The following is a 21,934-nucleotide window of genomic DNA, read 5'->3' on the forward strand; positions in this document are numbered from 1 at the left end:
CAGTTATGAGCGCTTTTCCCCCTCGTTTCCATCCGCATAGTGGGGATCAGGGATTTATTCAGGGTTGTAATATGTGCTCTATGGAAACACCCATGTTTCTCATCTGGAAAAGAATGGGTCAAAATACATTTATTTTTTTTTTTTAATGCTGGTGTGAAGGTTTTCTTTCCCATTGGAGGTGAGTTTATATACAGGAATAAAATATAATCTCCTGTCTACAGCACTGGTCTGTGAGGCAGGAAGACCTGGTGCTGCTTGTTTGGCCACAGCCTAGTGGGAAGCTTGGAGTGCGTTGCTGCAGTGGAGCCATCCACGTGCTCTGGTTAGGAGCAGCCATCAAGGCTCTGGTAGATCAGCGAATTTAATTTTGTCTCGTAGATTGTTGCCCATGTTGTCAAACTGCAGGCTTTTCTGTCCAAGGGTCATCTCTTTGTTTTTTTGTTATCGGGCATGGTAGGGCCTTAATACTGGTGGACTCGCCGCAGAACTACTGCGTGATACGCAATAGCAAATTGTCACACGGGTTTCCTTCAGTTCTGTAGGGTGGCTTGCTTCCTTCCTCTCAGCCCCCTGTGGAAGTTTCCTTTAGAGCCTGAAAATCAAGTTATAACCTTAATTAACACAGAGCTGGGAGTTGTTCCAGCATGGATTATTTGACAATGTGAGCGTGGCTTCTCTTGTCATTGCAAGCCAGGCTGAACTCAGGATCCTTCTACTGCTCCTGATGATCAATTAAGTGTTAACCGTGAAAGGGAAAATTTAGTACTGGGAGAGATTGCCTTTTCTGGCTTTAGAGGTGACATTGCAAACAGGGGACCGTATTGAAGTTTTAATTAAAAGTAGTGCCAACTTCTCTCTAAATTTTACTGTCTTGGTTATCAGTTCTAATCGTCTTTTTCTAAGGAAGTTTAATCAAAGAGCACAAGATCGATACTCCCCTAATGTGGAAATATATTAACAGGATTTTTTTTTTCATGTTTATAGTACCATTATGTAATAATTTCAAATAACAAATACGTGTGTGTATATATACCTCTCTATATATGAAATGTATTTTTTTTTAAAAAACGGTTGCATAAACATTTCAAAATCCTCTTCATAAATCATGGGAGCTAACATGGAAGCTTCTTGTCAGCATTACTTAATGAAAAATGTCCTGCATAAATGCATATTTATACTATTTCCAGGCCCAAGGGAGTAATTTTGATGCGATATATATGCAACATATGAGCATTTTACATAATGATTAGACACGATGTCTGAACTGTACTTCTTCAACTTGCAAACATGGTTTTGATTATTTTATAGCCACTGGATTTAATAATTTAATTGCAAAGGAGGCCTGAATTTTGAGAGATGTGTGAAGAAAAACTTTGAATTCAGTTTCTCAAAGACCTCTTTAAATGCCGTAACTAGAAGAACAAGTAATTTTCTTAAGCGCCCTGCGTTGTTCTACCAGAACACACACAGATGGGAACCGCAGCAGTGTCAAAATCTGTTTTAAGTTGTTGCACCATTCCTTTACATCTGATACTTCTCTTGGGAGAAGAAACCTAAGTGAAGTTAAACCTTTTTTTTTTTTTTTTTTAAAATGCTAATTGCTAAAACATGCAGTTTACTGGGGGAAAGAAAAACTTCATTTGAATGATCCGTAAACCATGGATATTTATCCACTGTGATTTTGTCCTTTACTGTCTTTCCCTTTCATTGCTCTGATTCTAACAGCAAGTTAGAAAGTTGCCTTTCTGTGCTGAGTTTACAGGTGAGATGATTCTTTATCTTACTTAGCACGAGTTATCCCATATAAGAGCCTTTCGTTTGCATGAGCGAGTTTCCTATCTGGCTCTGATTTCCTATGAAAGGTTTTTACAGTCTGCTGTTCTCAAGGGTGTTGCACTTTATTTTATTGGAATCGTACAACAAAATGGCTATGGGTAGTTCTTACACAGGACTTTTTGTAGAGGAAAGTATGAAAATGTACAGCTCCTTGCATGCGTTCTCGTCTTCTGGTAGAAGAACATACCACTGTGATCATCTTTTTAATAATTTCCTATGATACTGGACAAAACGGCTTACCTACAAGTAGACCAGACTATACTGAGCTGGGGTTAAAAACCTGTTGGAATTAGTGCTGTGAAATCTTAGTCCAAATTTCTCCTATCTTGCTATCAGATTGGTTTGGTGCCTAGAGGAACTGCATTTTTGTTTTGCTGGAAACTACTATCCCAACAGTGTGCTGCATGCCTGGAGATCCTGAAGAAGTATGTTTTCGTATAAGCAAGTATGCCTATTCCTGTGCTAACTCGTCTAATAAACAAGCCACACTAGCCTGCTTTGTAGTGTCAGAGGACCAAAATTAGGTTGGGGTTGGGTTTGGGTTTTTTTTGTGGTATCTTTCTTACTTGCTTGCTTTGGTTATGTGACGGTATTGACCTGAAAGCGTGAAATTTTCAGGATTTGAACTATACTGAACTAAAATCCGTGTTCAACTTAAGCACATGGTGGACTTGAGAGCATACAGGAGGGAAACCACAGCTTCAGTTTTCTTACTGTACTACTCATCTATGGTATGAACTTAAGCTGTTTTGGAAATCCTCATTGTTTTAAACTTTGTCACCTTACTAGGGTGTTTTAATTTTTTGCTCCGTGGAATTACATTACATAAATTTCCCGAGCTTGCTTTTTTAAACTCTAGTTCGACAATGTTGTGTTCTGACATATTGCTGTGCTGTGAGGAGTACAACAGGAAGCCAGGGTTGCCATAGCCACAGGCTTTAGTGTCTGATTGTTGAATCTTAAGACCAGTTCCTATACCAACACCGTCATCATAATAAAGAATTCAGTATTTTAGCTTTTCAAATGCATTATTTTTAAATACAGTTAGATTCTTTGGGAAAACAAAGCAAAACAAAACTCTTCAGGCGGGGGGATCTTCTTTCTACTGCTATCAGTCAAAGTTCAGGTGTGAATCTTGGGGGTTTGCTTGAAGATGTTGGTCTTAAACAGATAATGTCCAAACAAGAAATGAGATCTCATAACTGTTTGGGTTGCTGCGGTAATAGGGAGTCCCACATCCCTTCTCCAGTCTCCCCATCCTGACTCTCAGACCCCAGAAACTGCTCTTGCAGAGATGTATTTCCAAAGTCCAGGGGTTCTAAGTAATTTTATAAGTACTGTTTTTAAGTTAGTAGAACTAATTTCTCTAAAACACTTTATCAACTCCTTTGTATACATTTAGGAATTTTAATGTCTTTAATTTTAAAAAGTACAGTCAAGCATAGCTGCAGAACTTATATTCAGAAGTATTGAGTATGGAGTGGGTAAATGCACATGCAGAAACTTATTTTTTCCAATAAAGTGAATCTTTTTAATCCTCTTACTGATTTAAATTAGAAGAGGATTCTCATGAAAGAAGTTGCAACCAGTGATACTTATTCCATTATTATTTTCTAATAGCACCCATGAACTAATAAGTATTACCCAAATATATGGAAAGATGCAGTTCTTTCTCAAAATAAAGAACAGCCTATGCATACAATTCTGTAAAATCTTTATCTGTATCTCATTTCATTTAAGACATTATATTCAATTGTATGCATAATTGTTTTGTATAATAGAGCTCCTGACATTATTCTGTGTCTTCCTGTGTTATTGAAAAGGACTCCGTTCCCAGATAGTATTGGAAATCTGGGTATGTGGAATTAAGAAACTGCTTCTGCCACCTACTTTCAAATATGTTTTGTATTTGGATATCCTAGAAGTAGATAAAGAGAAATCCGTATTACAGGCATCTAGAATTACTAGTTTCTTTCTCAATCAAGTCAGTCTAGGAGTAGTGAAATTTTTACTACTTTACAAAAACAGTTTTCTTACCCTTTTTTTTCCCAAGAGAGGAGCAAGTACTAAATAGCTTTATTTAATAATGTGTTGAAGTCTGACAGCTTATTGCTGAAGAAAGTTGCAATGCTTTTAACATTGATAAACAAAGTACTTAAGGTATTTTCCTTCCTTCGCTTAAAGTATGATATTCCGCATTTCAGCTTCTGAATGTGAGTCTGTAACTTTCCTGTATTGATAGTAGATTGCAATATCTTTATAAATGGCATTGTTTCACTCTCGTTTCACAAATTTCACTGGCTTTTGTGCCAGACATGATTGCATCTGTTAAAGTAGTACCCTCTGCTTTCCATAATGCAAGTCGCAGTTACATACTTGCCACCTTAATTTAATTTCTGCGCTTTGACTTTTAGTGGGAATGAGGTGAATGAGTGCGGTTCACATGCCAAAAGGTTAGAAGTGGTGGAATATGCACAGCAGCTGTCAAAAGAACACAAGATGTAAAGGTGAATTAGCACTGCTTATTAAGGAACTAATTACTTGTCACACTTAAGACTAGCATTAAATTCTTTCATTTGATGTGATCTGCTGGTGGCAGAAGGAGAGCAAGCACACCAAGAAACCATGGTGAGATATTTGCATACACCTGCACTGATTGTGGTTTGGTGATTGCAAGCAAACCGTGCTGTTTGTCTAATGAAGCACTGACAAATCACAGAATCATTGAGATTGGAGGCAACCTGTTGGGTCATCTTGTCCAGCTCCATTGCTCAAGCAGAGTCAGCTAGACCAGTTTTTCCAGGAACATATCCAGTCAAGATTTTAATACCTCCAAGGATGAAGACTCCATAATCTCACTGGACAACCTGTTTCACCACCCTCAAAGTGGAAAAAAAGTGTTTTCCTGGGGTCAGGCAGAGTTTTCTGTGTTTTCATTTGTGTCTTTTGTCTCTTGTCCTGTCACTGGGCGTTACTGAGAGTAGTCTGGTTCCTTCTTTTTCATTCCCTCCTATCAAATGCTTATACACGTTGATAAGATCCACCCCCAAGTCGTCTTCTCTCCAGTATAGTCACAGCTCTTCCAGCCTCTCCTCATCTTCCATAGATGCTCCGGTCCCTTAGTCATCTTCGTGGCCTTTCCCTTGACTTGCTCCATATCTTTCTTGTGCTGGGGAACCCAGAACTGGACACAGCAGTCCAGATGCAGCTGCATCAGGAGAGAGGAAGGATCACCTTCTTTGACCTGCTGGCGATGCTCTGCCTAATGCAGCCCAGGACAGTGTTTGTGCTTTGCCTTTTTAGGCTGCAAGAGTGTGTTGGATGCTCACGGTCACCTTCTTTTCCACCAGGATCCCCGAGGTCCTTCTTAGCAAAGCTGCTTTCCAGCCAGTCAACTGTCAGACTGTGCTGGTGATTGGGGTTATTTCTCCCCAGGTGCAGGACTTTTTATTTCACTTTGTTGAACTTCATGAGGTTCCTCTCTGTGCAGTTCTCCAGCCTGTTGAAGACTCTCTGAGTGGCAGCACATCAATCTGGTGTATCAGCCGCTCCTCCCAGTTTTTCATCATCTGTGAATTTACTGAGGGTGTACTCCATCCCATTGCTCAGGTCATCAATGAGATGTTGGACAGTAATGGCCCCAGTATTGACCCCTGGGGTACACCACTAGTAATTTGCCTTTAACTGGACTTTGTGCCACTGATCACGTCCCTTCGGGCATAGCTGTTCAGCCAGTTTTTGATCTGCCTCACTGCCCACTTAACTAACCCATGCTTTGTCAGCTTGACTATGATGGTCTTATGGGAGACAGCATCAAACTTCACTGAAGTTAAGATAAACAACACCTACTGATCTCCACTTGTCCACCAAGCCAGTCATCTCATTATAGAAGACAATGAGGTTGGACAAGCATGATTTCCCCTTTGTAACTCCATGCTGACTACTCCAAATAACCTTTTTGTCTTTCATGTGTTTGGAAATGCTTTCCAGGAGGATTTTCTCCGTCACCTTCTCAGGGAGTGAGGTGAGACTGACAAGCCTGTAGTTCCCTGAATCTGCTTTCTTGCCCTTCTTGACGATCAGAGCGATATTTGCTTTCTTCCAGTTTGGGGGCCCAAGGCTGGGTATAGAATACCAAGGAGCTATGTTTAAAAACATAACTGAAAGAATTCTGTGTGGTTTTGTTCTGAAATGAATGGAATAAAATATCAATGCACTCAGAATAAGTTGTCCTTGTGTCAGAACACAGGTAATTGAATTCCTCTTCCCATTCCATGAGAACAGCACGTGTGGCTCTTCCTCCTGCAGAGTCCTCCAAGCACCGTGTCATATGCTTGTTCGGGCTTTCTGAAAAACTGCTTCAGGGACACACTAGTGGAAGTCTGGTTTTGCATTTGCGATGTCTGAAGTAACACTGCTTGCAGCATTTATAGACGTAGATATAGGTCTTTTGGAAAACTTTACCACATTTTAAAGTGACGTTTAAGGGGTATGAAAACCGGTGCTTTAAAAGCACAAGTGCCCTGCAGCTTGGAGTGATGTGCAGAGGAGCCGGGATCTTGATCAGTCATCAGCAATAGTCCATGTTTGGCAGCACCAAGTTCTGCAAAGGAGAATTTACCCTGCCAGGTTGAGAGCTACTGCAGACACCCTTATGATCCTAAATCCTCTTGTGCCGTTAACCCTTCTGCAGAGCCAGATACTCTCTCAGTTCCTAATGGGGTCTGCCCTTGGCTGCGTTCTTCAGCTGCATTTCTTGTCCAGGGTTTGCTCTGGTAAAGGCGCTGATGCTGAGAGCCTTCAAAACTGCAGTAACCCTTGCCTTTAATGGCAGAGGAGTAGCTGGTAACCAGGATGTGCTCTCCAGACCCTCTGTCCGGGGGCCTTGCTTTCTTCTCTTAGCAAAAGTTCTCCACGGTATTGTTTCTAAAAATGCTTGTGTGGCCTCGATTACAGCCGCTCAGTACAGAGATGTTGCCGTCATGCTTTATTTTTAAAAATGACAGCAGCAAAACAGAAATACCAATTTAATGTCACATCCACCATGGGAGATTGAGTCTAGTGGAGAGAACAATGGGCTGACAATCAAGGGGGTCAGCCTCTATTTTTGGTTTGCTGGCTGACTGGCTGTGTGGCCTTGGGCAAATCGCTTTCACCTCTCTGTGCTTCTGCTTCCCCTCCAACTCCCTGCCTGTCTTTTTCATTTAGATTACTAGCTCCCTTAGGCAAGGAATGCCTCTTGTTTGTACAGTTCCCTGGGTTTCGTTGGAGGCCGTGGGGTCTCCAGCCCTGTAACAATAGCGATTCACATCAGTTCTACCATTTATCTCTGATATACAGATCTGAGGAGCCTCATCTTCACAAAGGGGTGGACGTTCCTGGCCCTTGTGTTAATAACGCACAACAGGGAGCTATAATGACAAGGCTCTTCTCTTTTTGATGTGTCAGATCCATCACATCTCCAGGGCTTAGATCAGGACTCATACAAGTGCTGTTCAAAGCGTTGATTTTCCCAATCCCGACTTGTTAGAGGTCTCTGCATTCAGCCTTGAGGGAGTGCTCTTCTTTTGAAAGTTTTTCAGCAATTTCGTTTGCCTTTTTGACACAGCTCTCAGCAGAGCAGGCACCATCACTGCAACACATATGGCACTGCCTGTTGGGCTGACATTTGTGTTTCCCACACAAGCATGAACCTCTTCCCCTTTCCCATCCAGAAGTGTCCCAGCCGGGCTGTGTCGTACACTAACATGGCACTCACGGTCTAGCTTGTATTACTTGCCGTTCCTTCCTGGTAAGTTGTCAGCAGTTTGCGTTTAGTGACAACATGATGTTATTAAGGGGTTTCTTCTTCACATGGGATGTGAGGTTGCTGGCAGTCATGGTTTTATTATGGATTTTGTCGTGATTTCCCTTGAAGCTTCAGTTTCCACAGAGATGGAAAGCTCAGGCTTCCCTTTTAAAAATAGTTGTGATGCTCGGCTCTTTAGAACAGAAAATATGAATCTTAAAGACTAGAATATTGAAGTAGTAAATAAGAATACGTCAGTTTGTTCTGTTTCTTAAAGTCTGAGTTTTTGAAGGGCCGGGATTGACAGTACTAATTGCGTAACATAGGAAAGAAATGATAGCCTGCTGCCACCCACTGTCCGTGCCATTTTAGTGGTAGTGAACACCCACCTCCCAGAGTGGAGGATCCGCTCCCGTGATGGATCCGTATCTCATCTCTTGTCGTACCAACAATATGGGCTGGGATGTGTTCTCCTTCCAAAGCATAATATGAGTGCGATGATTTCACCAAATACATGTACAAAATGGGCAAGTATTATAATAGGATGTGTCAGTGGGTTCTTAATTTGCATAGGAATTAGCATATATAAACCACATGGGTATGAAAATTCTCCCCAAGAGAGACTTCTCTGAGCTATTATTACTGGATTACAAAGTGTAGTCATTATTATATCGTTGTGAATACTATTAAAAGAACAATGCTTTTATTTAAAAAAAAAACTAATTGTAAATAATATTGTTGTTTTAAAATGGTGGGAAAGGAAGAACTGAGTTCATGTCATTTAGAGCTGATAATTAAAGCCAGCAAGGACAAGAGGTTGTAGCAATTTAAGAATTAGAATTCTTTTTAAAAAAAGAAATCTGCCATCTGTTAGCAGTATATGTATGAGAGCAAATGTTTCGGCTCCCGTTGTTTAATGCAAAAGGTGCCGTTCGCAGCCACGTGCTGGGGCTGACTGTGAGGTGACATGCAGAGGGTGCCAAGGGTCCAGCCACAGGGCCAGAGGGACGTGCCAGCGCTGCATCCTGGGCACCAGCTCAGCCTCTGGAGCTGCCGGGGACCTGTGGGAGGGGATGGCAGGTGAATAGCCCTCCTGCACAAAGCATGGGTCCCAGCAGGTCTTTTACACTCCGGTTGCATGATGGCTTGATGAGTCGTACATACACCTGAAAAAAGATTATCTCTTAATTTCTAGCACGTGTGCTGTGTAGTTTTGCTGGTCATTTGTACGTGCAAAATAGTTTTTCATCCGTATAGTCACTTCAGTCACCATCCAGCCAATGGGCTGCAACCACAGCTGTCTAAGCACCTGCAAGGGTTAACATCTTAGTTGTTTGTTCACCATCAGAGGAGAGGAAATATTAAAGAATACAGTGAGGAAAATGCTATCTGTAAAATCAAACGAAATTCAATAATTGGCAAATGAGTCTCGAGGAGGGGTAGTAGAGCAAGACTGATTTTGCAACTAGATTTCAGGCCAGAACGTTACCTCACACAATATTGCTGTTTGTCTCAAAATGTACATCACGTTACAGGAGCTACAACAGGGAGGTGTTGATGTTGCTATTGGAAACTTAATATTTTGCATTCCCTAACCTTGGTTATTTCAGCCAACTGTCCATGTTAGGTCTCACATAATATCTCAGAGCCTTAAAATCTTTGGTGTGGTTATCCTCACAAGACCCCAGTGAGAGAGGGACATACAGCATGCCTTGGCTGAAGAGAGAAGCAGCTTCCCGAGCATTTTCTTTCCTTGCTTTCCCTCACACCCCCTCCTTCGCTTACACTAGCACTTGAGAAATTCTCTTGTTATTCTACTGCAGGCTGTTCCACCGCGAGCGAGCTGCGTTTGCTGGGGAGAGAAGCGCTGCTGAGAGGAGCTGCATACACTGCACCTTCCCTTCAGCAGAATCCTTCTGTCCACCTGCATCGTAAGAGTTCAGTTGCAGGAGCTGGGAATGGGGGGATTTCTGTTCCCCCAGCTCTCTGCCTTCCGTCTGAAAACCTTACAGTTCTTCACTTAAGAATGGAGAACACGCATGTCGTGAATAAAATATTAGTACAAAGCGGGAAATCTACTTTAGGGGTGTTTATCCTGAAAGGAGTGTGAGACAGATCAGGAATAGAACACAGTAACTACTCCAGGTAAATCTGCTTATTGCTTTATTTCTTATCATTTGTAATGACGGTACCTATATCTTTGTCATGCATGATATTGCAATGAGATGACTTCATTCCTTGTGTTGTGCACCACTGTCCTTGCAATGCAGTTCTTTCAGTTCATAACATTAGTGGGTGATTTAATCATAGGATTGGGAGTACCTTTGAATACTGGATCCTGAGAGGCAGTGAACACGACAAAAATTTTGTTTCAGGTTTTTGAACTTGTAACAAATGTATATCTGCACAGTGTTTATCTGGATTAGCTAGGGGGAGCTTTGTTTTTCCTAAAGATGTTTTGATTTATCCTCACATTCATAATGACTTTACAAGGTGTTTTGAAATAGCTTAGTCCCACAATGCAGACTTAAAAAAACCAAAATTGGGCAATGGAGAGGCTTGCATGAATAAAATACTTTTACTACTTTAATTGGTGAGTAAATACAAATGTTTACTCAATATTTACTGGCACTGCTGAAATCCCAAGCAATGCAGTGCTGTGTGGCTGCATAAGGAAGTGGACACAACCATAGCAGTAGTTTCCTTGGACAGACAGATGTGCTGAGAGCTCAGTAATGCAAAGTGAACTACTGATTGATTTAACAATCTGCTTTGGTGATCCATAGTGTTCTTTGTAACCGAGATAGGACATGTTTCCCTCAGCATTGCATATATTTTTTTGTCTTGACAGTGTTTTGACAAAGATTCCATAGTGCTCCTAGAGATGTTCTCTCATAATGCCTTTTAACTGTATTCCAGGAAAGCAGCATTAACGTTAAACACTGTTTTCTACTGCTGCAGTCATAACACGGGGTTTACAAGTGTCAACGTGAAGTCTTACCAGATGCATCACAGCATCTGTGTTGTGACGATGGAGCAGTGATATGTTATTCCACTGATGTAGGGGGAATCACAACTTCTGAAGTGAGCAGGAGCTGAAACATGATTACACTGCATATACTTAAGTGTAGGTACTGTGTTCTGTCTTGCCAACCGCAGCAGCTTCAAAATCTTGGATGTTTATTTTTTGAGGTAGGATGGGCAGCAAAAAAATGAGTTAGGCATACTCAAGTAACCGACTGTTTCGGGTCACTGTGGTATGTATTCCTGCTCTTCTATAAACACTGCTTTAAAGGATGCGTCTCTCTCACAAATATAATCAATTAAAACTGATACAGGGCACGACATTAGAGAATGTACCTTGAGCTCGTTGTTGCTGCTGAGTTGTTCCCATCTCTGCTGTCCGTGCTGTGGAGATGATCTACTGTCTGTGCCCGTCGGTTTCTCTCTGTACTCTTCATAGGAAATAGGGCTCTCTGAATAACTGGTAGTTATTTGTAATTCTGAAGGCAACAGACAGCGGAGCTCAGGCTGTCAGTAGAAAAAGTAGCTGCAAAGATCTTTTGGTATTAAAGAGACCCTATGCCTGGGATCCCACTTTTTATAATAAAAAAAAATACTCTGTGGAGTTTCCTCCCTTGATATCCAGTTTGGGAAAACAATTCTGACCTGACTCTCTCCTTTGCCAAGAGGCTAATGAGAAATTTCTTCCATGCCTGTTAACCCTTCTGCAATTAGAAGGGAAGGCCATTGTAATGGAAAAAATATACATGAGCTGCTAGAGAGTGTGCAGCAAGAGAGGAAGGCTGAGGGAGAGACCATCTGTATCTTTGTACGCCCAGGTTAGCAGCGGAGAGGCTGGTTGAAGGGATGTGAGGGCTGCTGGGTTGTCCACATGAATTTTCGGCAGCTGAGTGGGAGCCACAGGCAAGGTATCAGAGTTTGGAACAGCCTGCCAGCCAGGGACTCCTTCCTCACCCTCTTCCCCAAGTTTTTAGTAAAATGATACTTAGCACACCCACCAGAATGTTGCTCTGACTTCAGTGGCTCACGCAATATGTGGTTTGGTATTGAATCTCTCTCTCTCAAACAAGAAACTAAATACAAGGATGTAGCAGCAGGTACAACTGAAAACGTTGTCTTTGTTGTGCTTTTACAAGTAGCTCTGGAGGTGCAGGGCAGCATGTGCATCAGATTTCAGATGTTTTAATTGCATGCATTGACATACTTTCTGAATGTCTGAGTTGTCAGGGGAATGTTACATGCCATAAAGAACAACAGGGGATGCGCAGTGCTATGGGCGGCAGGCAAAGAGAAAGCAGTGTAATATGTAAAACGAAGGGGACAGATTCAGTTGCTGGGAAGTTACAAGCGTGGATTTTCCCTGGAAATGCCTTGGAAGCTCCCAGTGGTGCAGGGTGTGGGTAGGTGTCTTCGGTGCTCAGCTCTGCCCTGTGCTGAATGCTCCTTTCCACACATTCCCTTCTTCCCCGCTGAGTTGTGTGGCCATTTGGTGACTGTCCTTCACATTTGGTTACATGCAAAGCGCAACGACCCTGTTATCAGTAGCCAGGTTGGTCACAGAATCATAGAACGGTTTGGGTTGGAAGGGACCTTAAAGATCATCTAGTTCCAACCCCTCTGCCATGGGCAGGGACACCTCCCACTAGACCAGGCTGCTCAAAGCCCCATCCAGCCTGGCCTTGAACACATCCTGGCAACTTATCTATGTTGCCCTGCCGTTCCCCAACATCTTCTGAGGGGTGCTTGGGCCTGGCCTCTGTTTCTTGTATAAAGCTTTCCTTGCTGAGGAGCCTTAATTCCTCTTGGGGAGCCTTAAAGATCTTTGCAGGCTTCTGGGTGTAGTTTCTGAAGAAGGCCAGTGAGAAGAGGGAAAGACTACAGGGCCTTCAGTTACAAGTGCTGACATTTCCTCATGAAGGGGAATCTGGACTTCTGGCCCTGCTCCGGCCCTGACTTCAATAGGAGCAAGGTGAAGTCTGTAATTACGTAACCTGTTGCTCTCAAAAGTTACTCGTCACGATTAGTTTCCCAGTAACAATCTCTGTTATCCAGTGACCATAATAATATTATCAGGGAATTATGGAAACTAAAGGTAGGCTTGTGGCTTATGCAATAATTTAGGCAAAATTCATTTGCATCTAAATAAAGATGACCTGTTTGGGAATCTTAAAACAGATGAAAGGTAATCCCATCCTGGAATTATATTTAGAAGACAGATACTGATATAAAGAATCATAGAATTGCTGGGGTTGGAAGGGACCTTTAAGATCATCAAGTCCAACCTTTCACCTACCCTGACAAAAACCACTTCTAAACCATGTCCCTAAGTGACCCATCTACCCTTTTTTTGAACACCTCCAGGGATGGTGAATCCACCACCTCCCTGGGCAGCCTATTCCAATGTTTAGTAACCCTTTCAGTGAAAAAATGTTTCCTAATATCCAATCTAAACCTCCCCTGACATAACTTGAACCCGTTTCCTCTTGTCCTATCACTTGTCACCAGGGAGAAGAGGTCAGCCCCCATCTCTCTACAACCTCCTTTCAGGTAGTTGTAGAGGGTGATAAGGTCTCCCCTCAGCCTCCTCTTCTCCAGGCTAAACAACCCCAGCTCCCTCAGTCGTTCTTCATAAGGTTTGTCCTCCAGACCCCTCACCAGCTTTGTAGCCCTTCTCTGGACACGCTCCAACACCTCAATGTCCCTCTTGTAGCGAGAGGCCCAAAACTGAACGCAGTACTCAAATGTTTGAGTACTGGTAAAATAACAAATGATGGAGGTGCTTTTTTGGAGATATCGAATTGAAAGTGACATTTGAACACATCACTGTTATCTGGAAAGAAACATCAGAAATATTTTTGAGTTTTCTTATACTTTCCCATTCAAGAAAGCACTGAACAACAAAAAGCCTCGATAGGTAAAACCGTAGAAAGCCATATCCCACTGTATACCTTTGTAAACTGCTGAATTCTTGTCAAGGACAAAATGTTTATATGATGGTAAACTTTAAAGTGCATTTTCTGTTCAGCTTTCAGGGGGGTTCTCTAGTATGTCTTCCAACTGATAAAACAGTCTTTTCACTATATACAAATAAGTTATAAAAAACTATTATCGCTTTTTTAATGTAGTAGAAGATACTCGTTGTCCATTCATACGAAGAGCAGACTATTTTGTGCGTATTCATACAATTCATGCCTACTTTTACCTCTTCATATATTTTTGTGTGTATGTATATAAGAATGAGAAAAAGACATGGAAGAGCAGTCATTCTGGTGGTGCAAAACGTAGGAGAACAACCCGTCCAGCTGGCTAGATACGAAATCTTATTTTCTGCATTGTAGCCATTTCCTAATAGTTGACAAGATGAAAACCTGTTAATTAATTTCATTTATGAGAGCTGGATAATAAATTTGAAGTAATGGAGAATAAGCACTTTCCCAGCACTCACTGAAGAATGATGCCAAGACTGGAATTAGCTTTGTTGCGTTGCTCCAGTTAAGTTTATGAATGATGCAGAGCAGGAAGGTCCCTCCTGTGCAGAGCTGTAGGTGCAATATAACTTACTGATTAGTCACAAGCCCATTTTGGTGGTGCCTTGATGTATTGTAATAGACTGTTTCACAACGTAAGAAAAGTTAATCGTGAACAAACAGTCAAAAGCAGTTTCGGTCATTTTGTTAGTTATTGTTAGGATGAGGTTGATGACAGCCAGAAATGCGCCATTGTATCTGACATCCCTATTAATGGCCTCATTTTAACTCTTACAGTCGATGGCAAAACTGTCCCCACATTCAGAAGTGCAAGTGTTTACCATTTGCACCATAAAGCACCTGTTGAGGGCTCTATTCCACCTGCAACATGTGGCCAGGTAGATGAGAATACATAAAAGAATGACATGAAAATGCATTTTCATTTTGCAGTCTCAGTGACCCTGCTGTGACACTTCCTTCACTTTGGCAGAATAACTAGGCTGAATATTTTTAGGCACCATGTTTCTAGTCACACCAGTCCCTCTAAAGAGCTTTCCTTTAGTAAATTGAAGGATTTTGATTTTATTTGTTCTGTTTTATTCCAGGCAGTTTGGGGGTGAGCAGGAAATAACAATGAGCTGCTAATTTCCTTTGGACACCGAAAAAATGCTGTAAGAATTAATGATTTCCATCACAAGCATAGCTCAGAAGTCTTTGTTGCTATACAAGGCTCCTGAGCAGGAAACAAGTACTGTATAATTGCGTGGCCTCAGTGTCCAAGAACTAAGAAAAATAAGAATCCCTTACAACAAAAATGTAAAATTCATTCAATCACTAAGGCAGAGTAAAAAAATCTGAGCAAAATATGGCACCTCATTATCATCACTCTTGAATTTTTCCAGTATCCTCTGACCACGAAACATGGGTAAATCAGTAGCAGCTCTGTTCAAGGAAAAAAAATCGCTCTCTTTTCAATTATAAAGATTTGTGGATATTCAGGTTTGCTTTTTTAATTAAAAAACCCAGCTAGATTAAAATCATAGTTAAAATAAAACATGAAAAGTATTAGGAAGCAACTTGATTGAGCTGATTACAGGCTGCTAAACAGGGTCTGTTAATTTTGCATCTGTGAAATCTTGCTTGCATTCACTTTAGCCCCGTGTCCTGGTTTTCCCTTTTCTAAAAGTGGGTGATAGTATTCCCCACCACTGCAAGGTAAGTTGGGTTTCCTTGGAAGATATCATTGTTCAGAATTAGAGATAATGCTGCCTTTTCATGCCTGATGCTTCCTGCATGTAATTCAGGCTACTTTCCTGACACAAGCTTCAACACATTAAATTAACCCTAACTTATTCCTGCTGAGGTTCTGCTTGGTGATATCCAAAGTGGCAAATACTATGGCTTCATCCTAACTTAAAGGCAGCCTATGTTTTCCTGCCCCTTCCTGCAACCCCAGTTTATCAACACAGAAATCTTGCCTTTAAATTTGTATGAATTGTATGAACAAAACAAATATTAACTGCATTTTATTAGATTTATCCTTTCAATGAAAGCAGCTACATACATCTATTTACAATTATTGAATTATCCAACCAACACTTTTACCTCTAAAATATTAAATACTCTAATGATCTTATCATTAAAGTTGTTATTTTCTCAGAAAAGAATAAACAACCTTGAAGTTCATCATGTTTTGACTGTCTACAGCTTAACTAAATGAAAAGTTTCCCCTTGAGACACACATAACTGAAATTAGTACAGTGCTCAGATTTGGTCGATGTGGCAACTCTGCAGAGAACAAATTTTAAAAATTCTTTTTTTCTTTAAAGCAGACTAAATCCCGCAGCTGCTCTTGGCTCTGGTGCTCAGGTCCGACCCTGCCCTCAAGCCGGCGCACGCTGCTGGGAACACTGACCTCTGCACTGAATCGGCTGGTTTATGCTTTTTAGCCTAACCTAAAAATCTCCCATTCCTGTGTCATGCTTGAGATGAAAAAGGGTGGCAGGTCACATCTTGGCGAGTGGCTGTTGGCTTTTGACATGGCACCTTGATTCCTTCCTCGCCGGTGTTTGGCGCTGCCCCGGGGAGCTTGCTGGCATAGCCCTGGCCCTGCTCCTCCATGGGGCTGGCCCTGGCCCCCCCCAGGCTTCCCAGGGTCCCCTTCTCTCCAGGGGACCAGGACCAAGCACCACCACCTCAACAAACACAACCTACAGCACGCTTGCCAGTTAATGGACTTCAGGTTGTGAAGCGCTACAATTTCTAGCCTATGGGCTTGTTGAAGTCCAAGTATCTCATGCAAGTGTGGTTCTTCTTATTATCTGTGCAGCACTTCTGAATTTTTGGCTGCAGGTCATGCTTTGTGTCAAAAAAAAAAAGAAAAAAGTCCGTCCATATGCTGGTTGTGTACTGCATCAGAAATCTTTAGTCTGATGCGTTGTTTTGGGTTTGGTTTTTTTTTCACAATTCTGCTTCACAGATAATCCCAGTGGATTTATCTGTAGCCTTTTCAGAGGATAAAGTTTGCCAATTCTGCCGTCTCCGTACCACGTATAACTCTCCTTTTTAGTAATTCTTCTTAGCCCTCAGTGCAAGGTAAGAGCTAGTTCACTTCTCACTGTCTATTCCTATAGGCCTGTTGCAATTTCGATTGCTTTAGACGCCCAGATGAGATCTCCAGGACTATGAAAACAGAACAATGTGTTTAAATTAAGGCATACCAGCTATATGCAGAACTAGTTTTGTATTTCTATTTGTTCTCTTTAACTTTTTTGTAATTCTCTTACCCATTGATCAGAGTTTTGCTGTGGAGTATTGAATGTGATGCTTTTGGGGGTTTTGCTTTTTTGGGGTTTTTTGTGGGTTTTTTTGATAATTCAGACACATTCAATTCAGAGCTTGGTGATCTGTATGGGCAATTCAAAATTATTTCTTTCAGTGCAATAAAGCTCAGCTCCCATCATGCTGCCCCATTTGTCCATTTCTGACCAGTCACCCTGAAGAATACGGTCTGCTGTGGCCAACACTTGAATGGAGCTGCTCAGATACGACGTTGTATGATAAGAGAAGAGATTCATGTTTTTCAGTGCAGGCTGTCACTTGAGTTACCCCGCAGATGACAGAAAGTCTCCAGTTGCCTCTTGAATGGTTAATCTATGAGTTGCTCCTACTGTCCATCGTTAGGGTCCCATCTGTTTCCTGCTGAGGTCACTTAGTCAAAGTGATCCTAATCATGTTTGTGCAGGCTATTGGGGTATTTAAAAAATGGTTTGATCTCTTAATGGAAGCAAAATGCCCTGGAAAGACAATTGATTGTGTGAAACGGTTGAGTTTGAGTCCTTCTAAAGTGGTATTTTTAGCTTCTGTACAGGGCAATGCAAACTCACCAAATTCTTCATCCAGAGACTAGAAGAAAGTGTGTGATTCTGCTGCATCCTGAAAAGAGGTCAAAAATAATAAGTGTAAAATAGTCAGGGCTTATAACTAGGGTTTGAATTTCAAAGGGAAGTCTACAGCAACTAATGTCCATTAATGTCCTAGGAAGCCAGTCTGTAGCAAATGATGGGAAGAGTGTCAGACGCCCAAATGCTACAAGTCTCTAAACAGTCAGTGACTATGGGAGAGGTCCTTGTTTCCCTGAAAAAAACACAAGGAATTTTTTGTGACACTATTGGATCATGACTTAACAGTTTATTTACCTTCTGCTCAAAGGTTTAAAAAAAAAAAAAAAGAAGAAAAAAGAAAGAGGAAAAAAACGTTTGGAAAGGTTAAATGCAGATCTTAAACAGTTAGAAGAACGCTGAGAGTCTACAGTAGGACATTATGTTACTTCACCTACCTCCAAAACACATTTGTGAAAACAACTGAACAGTATAGACCCTTTGCAAAGAAGAAATCACAGTTGTGCTTTTAGAGCGAAAACCTAACTGCAGAAAACTAGACAACAAAGAGAACCTTCAGAATGTGAGGAGATTTGGAAAGGCATTTGCCTTCCGCGAATAATTTTATTTTAAGTCTTCGGTTCCTGTAGTATTATGTCAGTGTGGTGTGATTTTAGGGATTTTCCTTGGTGATAACTCAGGAGAGAGAAAGTTGGGACTTAGGTGTTTTGTTGGGGGTTTTTTGGTAACACTTTGCTAGAGGCAGTGATTTCAAAAATTTCTTCAGCAACGGCTTCCAATTTTGCTGGATGCAGAGGCCAGCAGGCTCTACAGCGTAATTCAGAGAAGGAAGAGTTGGTAACTGATAGAAGTGATTTGTGTTCTGTGAAACAATTTACGAGCACGTTTGCTTTCTGGAAGCATAGGTTAATACCCTTTAAATATGCCTGGGAATAAATCATTCTAAAGAGAGACAGAAGTGACTAAACATGAGGAATGAAGGAAATGTTAAGTGAAGGAAATGGAGCTTAAAGCTAGTCCTGCGCTTTTGTATCAGGAACACTCCTTCAGACGCACTCCAGCTGCACGAAGTTTTGAAGTGCTCTTGAACAGATCCATGTGGTGTTTCACAGTGCTGTTATGAGGTGTTTGGGTAATTCAGAAGAAATACTGACCTGCTATATAGGGCTTGCAAGTTCAGGAGACCCATTTGTAACTCCTGAACGGATCAAGTGTGGGAAACCTGTAGTATATTGATTGACTTGAAAACACACGTGGCTACTGGTGAGGTGTTTGTGTCTGTTTTCCTGCCCAGTTTCCAAGATTTAGCATTCTTCAGATGTTGCAGAGCTAATGATCCTACTTGATCCACAGAGTTACGGAAACTCAACCAGACTGGAAGTGTTACAGGATCAGGAAAACAACAGCTCAGGCAAATTCTGTAGCAAACAAGCGGGTTTTGGGAGAAAGCCGAGGCTGAGATTTTCATGCTACTAATAACGTTGGCTACAAAACCAAATCACAAGGAGAAGATTTAAAGAGAAGTGGGAATTAATACAGATTCTGTTTCAGAAATTTGTATGGCTTCTGTATCACAGTATTTCATAACCTTTTGTGTAATTAACGTAAGAAGAAAGAAGTGTTGTTGTTGTTTTAATTAGCCCCAGTTAAAAGAGGGGGCAGAGTCTAGAAACTCCATCTGCTGGGTCAGTCTGTAAGCCTGTGGGTGTTTTTTGGGAGGGAGGAGTGTTGCTGTTTTTAATATCACATCAGGGATGGACACTAAGATTTGCAGTTTATAAGCAAATGTGATTCTGCTATTAGGCCAGAGAAAGTTATTTTTAATTTTCTTCCAATAATGCTTCTGATGATCTTGGCATACTTGTTGCCATTTCGGTATCATTCAAGCTGCTGCTATAGCTTTTGCCCTACTTTGGCTGTTGTTATTTCTTGATGAAAAGCAGCATCTCTTTTGGGAAGAGTGGCTTAGAAAGCTGATATGTCCTCTCTTTAGCCTCATAAAATAACGAATCAATCACAAACATTTTATGAAAAAGAATATCTATCAGAATATATGAAGCCAGGTGAGAAGAACATTTTGGTAAATAGTCTATTGGATCTTAGGTTTCCTTTCTGTTATCTGGAGTACAATGAAGAGATTGTCTTTAATGCCTAAGTTATGGGAGGTGCCTAGCTAGATAAAATGGAGTTAATTTAATAGGCTTTTAGCAATGACCAAGAGATCCCTAGTGGCTAAAAGTGCTCGTGAACTTTATCAAAAAAGTTACCTTTTTGGGGAAAGGTTAAGGCAATTATTTAGTATTGTGTCATATTAGAAAATACTAAATCTACCAGTATTTTACCAATGTGACGCATAGTTCATTGGAATTCTTACATTCAAAGTGTAGTTTTTCCTGGGGTTGTCCCATGGAGGAGTTTGTGCAAAGTAATCTAGGAGAATGTGTGCACTTAAAACCCTCCATTCCTTCCTGACTTCTGATGGAGAATCAAAGTCAATGAAAGCAGCACCATCCATTCCTAAAGAGGTTTCCATCCAGAGGCAAAGTAGGTGCCACAGGTTTTATGTATGTCAGTGATGCACAGTGCTGCTGCTTCGTAGGGCTTGTTCTGTTCCACGTTGGAAGATGGTAATGTTGCCTCTCTGCTCATCTGGGTCATCTTTTAATCTGAACTATTTATCATTTGTTCCCTATCTCTTTTCACTCAATGTGTTTAGCACTTGACTCTAAATGGTTTTGAATTTGAAGTAACTTGGTTTTTTTCAGAGATGAGAAATGCAAGGCAAGTGGACCGACAGCTGATGTGTTTTGAAATCCTGAGGGTTTGTGGTGACTTCATTCCTCTGATGTGACCAGTGAGTGACCATTTCACTTGTGTGCCCCATGCGCAAGAGATTTTAACTACCACTGAAACACTGCTCTCTGTGCTTAACATTCTTTTATCCCATCTGTAAAGTGGAGGTAAGATTTTGGACAGGTGACCTGAAGATAGGTCAGAAAGTGCTGCAAAAGCCTTGGGCGTTGTCGTATTAGTTTTCTGCTGGCATAGAGACTGGGTGATGTTCTGGGATGTCAAACAGCCCCTAAATCCTGGTGCCAGACCCTGGGATTTCATTCTATTTATCTGCTGCAATTTTAGGAGGAATAATAGTGATTTAGGCTTTTGTAGTTACCTCAGGGTCTGCGCACAGTACTGGCCTGGGTTTCAGTTGACGTTCATGCCAGCCCATGTCTGACTGGTGGAGAAAGATGCTCTGTAGTGTCAGGTGATGCATGTGTGGCTTTGAGGAGCTATGTTTCCAGACAGCCTTAGTCATGCAGAAAACTTCTCTGTTTCTCCAGCGGAATAAGAAGTACCACTAGAAGAATGAGCCCTGTTTGATAAGCCTTTAGCAATTGGTTTGTTCCCATTTCTCTGGGGGTAAAAAGCGCAAAAAAAAAAATCAACTTAGTCTGTTTCTCTTTCTTTTCCAGCTGTCTCATGTCACATTTTATCTCTGGCTCAGCCTATCTCTGGAAGCATCCTCTAAATTGTATTGCAGGCGGCGAGATAGGAATCGTACATTGTCAATAGTCCTCAGTTCATTTGCTTCTTGCGTCACTGGGGAACACAAGTCATATGAATGGCCTCACGCAACAGTGTCTGTGCTTTCATAATCCCTGTTATTCACTTGTTATTCTGAGTCATTTGATAAAGACTCTGTCTGACTCATTTTTAGTGGATTTGCTTGTCTGCCCCCTCCTTCCCCTGTTACGACAGCAGTAGTACAGAGCTGGTGAATGACTTGTCCAGGCTCCCGCAGGGGCGACACGATGTTTGCAAGACAGAGGGTCACAGGCGGGTAGAAGCTTCTCTGCCTCTTCCCTCTGTTAGCACATGCTGGGATACTTCTTTTGGCAAATGCCAGATGACTGGGTAATAGATGGGGGAATGGATAATAGATGGAAGGAGCATGGGTTTCCTTCTCCCTGTGTAGTAGTGACCTGCGGTGCTGCTGCAGTTGGCGATGTGTTGTCCTGTTTGGCACAGATGTGTGGATGTGAGTGGTGTCTCCAGACCCCTTTCAGCTTCATGACCACACACTTATAAGTCTGTTACATCAGCAATGTCACAACAAATGTGCTTGTGCCTGTCAATGCTCTAATCAAGAAACTGAGATGAGATTAGCCCTGCCAGGGCAGGTTTCCCACCTGTACTGATGTTGCTAAGCTCATAGAAAACCCTTTTCCATTCTGAGTATCCGTCAATAGAGTTACGGAAGAGCTGGGGGTCCAGTTCTCCCAAATTTGGCCCATTTTGTGCATCACTTTTTTGAGGACACTGGTGAATATAAACCCAAATATTTATTACCTCTCAACATCTCTGTCTTTTAAATATTTCTATAGGATTTAAGTATGAGTCCTGGGTAAGACTGGCCA

At 41.5% G+C, this 21,934-nt stretch overlaps 1 protein-coding gene across 8 annotated transcripts in view; it reads left to right on the top strand.

Annotated features, from left to right (window-relative positions):
- The window catches only part of MYRIP (myosin VIIA and Rab interacting protein), a 261,162-nt gene that overhangs the window by 158,117 nt on the left and 81,111 nt on the right, over nucleotides 1-21,934 (top strand). The window contains exon 1 of one of the 8 annotated variants that reach the window (XM_054191442.1): nucleotides 9,606-9,769. The exons of the other annotated variants lie outside the window; for them this stretch is intronic. The gene's annotated coding sequence lies outside the window, so the exon portion shown is untranslated. Of the gene's footprint in view, nucleotides 1-9,605; nucleotides 9,770-21,934 lie in introns of those variants that run through there. 8 annotated transcript variants of the gene reach the window in all.

This window comes from Rissa tridactyla, chromosome 2, assembly GCF_028500815.1.
Source record: "Rissa tridactyla isolate bRisTri1 chromosome 2, bRisTri1.patW.cur.20221130, whole genome shotgun sequence".
Lineage (NCBI taxonomy): Eukaryota > Metazoa > Chordata > Aves > Charadriiformes > Laridae > Rissa > Rissa tridactyla.